General features: G+C 51.1%; 1 long non-coding RNA gene across 1 annotated transcript; it reads right to left on the reverse strand.

The window, feature by feature from the left end:
* Positions 1-3,584: 3,584 nt before the first annotated feature.
* LOC125914572 (uncharacterized) lies at positions 3,585-4,957 on the reverse strand. Its single transcript, XR_007455346.1, has 2 exons — positions 4,875-4,957; positions 3,585-3,753 (listed from the first exon to the last, which is right to left on the reverse strand). It is a non-coding gene; the product is annotated as an uncharacterized LOC125914572 (long non-coding RNA).
* Between the last annotated feature and the right edge of the window lie 424 nt (positions 4,958-5,381).

Below are 5,381 nucleotides of genomic sequence, written 5' to 3' on the forward strand. Positions count from 1 at the left end.
TATTTTTGAGACAGAGAGAGACAGAGCATGAACGGGGGAGGGTCAGAGAGAGAGGGAGACACAGAATCTGAAATAGGCTCCAGGCTCTGAGCTGTCAACACAGAGCCCGACGCGGGGCTTGAACTCACAAACCACGAGATCATGACCTGAGCCAAAGTCGGACGCTTAACCCACTGAGCCACCCAGGCGCCCCTATAAGTTTCTTTAAAATGAGAGTCTATTGTTTCAGGTAAAATAAAATGATCAAGGGCTTCAGGTACAGCTGAATCCAGGCACTCAAATGATCTGATGAGGGCTCGGTCTCTTCCCAGGTCACGATTCTGTTTTTCTCTGTGTGGAATGAACGAAGGCAGCTGTATCTTTACCACATCTCATGCCACACAAGAGTCCACTTATCTTTCTTCTAACAATATAGCCACAGATCTCCACAATTTCCAGCACTCGTCTGAGATGAAGAGCCTGGCCTCCACATTCAACCACATTTACTATCCCTCTCTGATCCCACAGGGTTACAGCATCCTATTCCAAGCCTCAGCTAGAGTCCTGGGATACACGCACCAGACTAAAGTAAGCAAGTAGTGATTTTACTGTGCAGCTTTGAATTTAACAGAGCTGAGATGCGGGCTGGCTGCAAGAGGCAAAAATTAAATGGTGACCTTTTCAAAATTTGCTTGCTCTGATGCAAATGTTAGCCCGTGGCTGCAACCAGACATTTATCATGTCTGATTAGTAGATTTATAGTCAGACAATCCTAAACACACAGAAAACAGAAACATGCCCTCATGTAACTGTACCCAGCCCCCTTTCTTAACCAAGCTGCTTATGTTTCATGGCTCAATGTGACCAGTCACTTGCCATGCCCCAGATACACAAATGTCCCATTAAGAATGACTGCATCGGGGCGCCTGGGTGGCTTGGTCGGTTAAGCGTCCGACTTCGGCTCAGGTCATGATCTTGCAGTCTGTGAGTTCGAGCCCCGTGTCAGGCTCTGTGCTGACGGCTCAGAGCCCGGAGCCTGTTTCAGATTCTGTGTCTCCCTCTCTCTCTGCCCCTCCCCTGTTCATGCTCTGTCTCTCTCTGTTTCAAAAATAAATAAATGTTAAAAAAAAAAATTAAAAAAAAAAAAAAAAAGAATGACTGCATTTACACGGCTGCTACTTGTTTCCACAACAATGTTGAGGAGCTGGGGGGAGGGAAGGTACGTCAGCGGAGAGAGCAAGAAACTGGCACAGAAAAGGGAAGGAAAAATCTAGAGGGTTAAGAGGGAGACATCAGAGACTAAAGGATTCCCACTTGTCACGTTCATCGTTCTTCAGGCCCCTCCGAGAATTTCCAAAAGTGACGGAGATTTGCCAAGGTATTAAATTTCGTGGCCACCATCCCCTGTCTCCGCAGAGCCTGCACGGACTCAGATTTGTTGGACAGTTGATTCAATCAAAATTTGGTGAACTAAGCATCTACTGCTCCAAACTGGGATGCTATTCAATTCAAACAATATTTCTTGGGCATTGAGTGTCCCACGATTACCGTCCTGAGAGGAAATGAGAGAAGGGAGAAAAGGAAGAGACGGGGGTTGGGGGGGAGAAAGGGGGGAAGAGGGAAGAGGGCAGGGAAGGGAAGGGAAGAGGAGGGACAGTTAACGAGCATCTGTGTGATGTGTCACGAGGCTGTGTCGTGCGGTGGGTAAGGTCACAGCCTTCAGCCAGAGCCCGATCTTGATCTTGAGCCCCGGCTCCACTGTTCCCCAGCTGCGTGACTCCTGATGGGTCACCAGACCTCTGCGAGCTTCCGCTGCCTTCTTTGCAAAATGGAGATAAACCTAAGCTCACGGTACAGCAACGTGTGTGGATAGGGCGTGGATCCGGAGCTTACCCTGGGGCCTCAGCCCTTCGGGGGCCTCCAGCTGCATCTACACCTTTGCGGGGCTCTTTGCAGCAGCACAGAAATCTCTCCGGCTGTGTAAGCAGAGTGCGCAGCGCCAGGCGTTAGCCACACCCCCACCCAGGAGGGAACCTTTACCCCTTGGCCCACTCTGGAGGTGGGCCTAATGCGTCCCCTGTTTTTCCACCCTCCTTTCCCTTTACCACTCACACTCTTGTAGCACCTCCCAAATAAACCACTTGCACAGGAATCCTTGCCTGGGGATCAGCGTCTTAACAGAGAGGCTCAGAGAGGCTGAGGCAATTGCCCAAGGACACACAGCTATTAAATAAGGGCAGCTCTGAACTAGACCTGTCTCATTCCCTAAAGGCTGTGATCACTTGCGATCTCTCCCTAAAACTAATGACATGTCCGCTTTGAGGGAGGGTAGCACCGATCAGAGGTTCTCCTAAGTACCCACGTTAAACGGAACACCCTGCCGACCTCGGCCATCTCCTCCTCGTTCCACGGAGGACACGTTGCATTTCCTCTAACATCTCGAGTCTCCTCATCCCAGCGCAGGGCAAGGTGGTAATCCTCTGCAATCCCCATCTTAAGGTACTTGAATAGATGATAAGGGAGCACTTCCAGAGACCCATTCCCAAAAACAACGATCCCATGAGATGTTGGTATTAAAAAAAAAAAATAGTAACAGTTCCGGGAGTAAAACCCATTGGGACAGTTCTGGACTTGCTAACCCCCTCTTGGGGCCTTACAACACCATGAAGACATTAAAGCATAAAAGGGTCTAAGAAATCCTGTGGAAACAACTCTGTTTAACCCAGTGCTTTCCAGGTTTTTTTTTCCCCCCAATAAAACCCTTTTCAGGTTATCATTTATCAAGTTCCCTGTAAAACCAGGTTCTGTAGAACGTTTTGACAAATAGTAGATAAGGGGTCGATCAGAGGTAGAGGCCATCACCTTGCTTGTTATATAGGATTTAATTAACCTGGGGGGTTATCTAATTAGCGTGTGTGGATCTGGCCATGGGGATACGATGTGCATGGGCTTATGTAGCACACTTAAGGCCAATAGATCCATCCAGGAATATTATGATGCCACTGGCAGGTACTTACTATGTATTCGCGACATGCCGATAAGCCAAAGGATGTGGGAGAACCCGGTGGACCTCTGGAACGGACCATCAAAAACTCTGTCCCCAGGGGGCGACTGGGTGGCTCAGTCGGTTGAGCGTCCGACTTCGGCCCAGGTCACGATCTCGCGGTCCGTGAGTTCGAGCCCCGCGTCGGGCTCTGTGCCGACGGCTCGGAGCCTGGAACCTGCGTTCGGATTCTGCGTCTCCCTCTCTCTCTGCCCCTCCCCCATTCATGCTCTGTCTCTCTCTGTCTCAAAAATAAATAAACGTTAAAAATTTAAAAAGCACAAGGCATGTACTGGTCTGAGCAGAGCACTGGAGAACTGGAGAGAGCTTTAGAGACCCGCAAACACCCAGCAAAGACCCTCTCCGTGGCCTCGCCTGGAGGACCGAATGCGATTTGAAAAGAGAACACGGTGTTCTCTACGCGATGCCTGGGGCTCTGTAATGCCGGCCATCTCACGTTCCACGTGCAGGGGGCACACATCCCACATCGGGGGAGACACTCCACAAATTCATCGTATGAGTCGCCAAGGAAACAGCGACAGACATGGATGCCACCCACTCAAACCGGCGACCCGTTTATTTTTTAAATTGGCACGGAACACGACCATCACCGCCAGCCCTGAGAATCCTGTCCTTTGGGCAGACGGCACTTCCTTCCTGCTGGACTCGGAACGTGGAGACCGTCTTTCAGACGGAAAATCAGGGAGCAGAGAAGTTCAAGCAGGGTGAGTCTGGGGGGGGTGGGGAGGGAAGTCAAGAGAGATCCAGATAACTCGCTGAGGGTCACCTGGCTGAACGGAGATGTGGATGGACCCCACCCCGGGTTTTGAGACATTCGTAAATTCTCAGCTTCGAGAAACATGTAGTCTCTAAGCTCAAAATCATAAGCAAAGATTTGTTGTCTCTCAACGAAAAACATGAGTCCTCATGAAAACAAAGATAACATGGCTCACAATTGCTATTTTAGGCGTTTGGGTTTTTTTTTTTTTTTTAAGTTTTATCTATTCATTTTGAGAGAGAGAGAACGAGTGGAGGAAGGACAGAGAGAAAGGGGGACAGAGGATCTGAAGCGGGCCCTCTGCTGACAGCCCAGAGACTGGCGTAGGGCTCGAACTCGTGAACCGTGAGATCATGACCTGAGCCGAAGTCGGACGCTTAACCACTGAGCCACCCAGGCGTCCCAACAATCACTGTTTTGAAAGATGATTCATGAAGATCAAGTTTTTAAATATAAGCTCCTTCAAATGGCCTAAAGGCCCACGCGATTCAGCCCCGTCCCTCTCGCAGACTTCGCCTCTCCCCTCCCCTAGTCCCCATGCTCTGGCCGCACTGGCCAACAGTTACAGGGGGCTGTCCTGTGGCTCCAGGAGTCTCAGCAGCGCCCCGGCCTCTACCTGCTAGATGCCACCAGCACCAGCTCCCTCGATTACGACCACCAAAACCGTCTCCAGGCATGGCCCAATGTGCCCTGGAGGGGAAGGAGCCCCAATGACACCCTCTGTTGTATCTTGTGTGTGTGTGTGTGTGTGTGTGTGTGTGTGTATAAAAGCTGATATCGAATGCCTCTAAGAGAGGCATTCTAAACAAGTTCAGCCCTCCAAGGAGGGGGGGTTCTATCACTTGGAGGACCCCTTGGGCTTTATTCACTGTGACAGATTTGGGGCACACAGGCTCGCGCCCAGGCTGGGGCGGGCTGGCTTTGCTTGTGTGAGAAAGGGGGAGGGATCGGATGGGGCGTTTCAAGAAAGAGTTGGACCCCTCACCCCAGTGGGAAGGGAAACTCAATGGCAGGTCGTTGCAAAGAGAAGAACGGAAATGTCCGACAAGGACTTTTTCTTTGAGGTATCAATACCGGTTTGTTTTGCAAGGCGGCCTCTGTCTCACAACGAAATCTCCAGCAAAGTCCACACTGCTCAGTAATGCTTTCGTGTGACGGGTTTCTCCCGGGGACCCTGAAGAGACACCAGGTTTTGTGTCTAAGCTGCCACGAAGTTAAAACAGAAACAACACGAGCAGAGGCAGAGGCCAGAGGACAAGGGGGCGGTGGTTATCGGAGTTGCCCTCTGAGCAGCGGTAGAAATTCTACAGACAGAGGCAGGTTGGGGGCAAGGCAGCTCCCACATCGCCCTGTTTCCTCCCCGGAATATCCCCTCACCTGCCACACCTGTCCACCCTGCCAGTCTGTCAGGCCAGCCGGGTGCCTGCTTAGCCATCACTCCCCACCCCAGGAACTGGGTGCACCATGTCATAATAACCTGTCGCATGTCTGTCTCCCCTCCCCCGCTGCCAACTGAGAGAGAATGGTGACAAGGACTGTGTCTGTCTGTTCACCCCTGTAGCTCCCCTGCCTACCTGGCCC

This window comes from Panthera uncia, assembly GCF_023721935.1.
Source record: "Panthera uncia isolate 11264 chromosome D3 unlocalized genomic scaffold, Puncia_PCG_1.0 HiC_scaffold_8, whole genome shotgun sequence".
NCBI classification, from domain to species: Eukaryota; Metazoa; Chordata; class Mammalia; order Carnivora; family Felidae; genus Panthera; species Panthera uncia.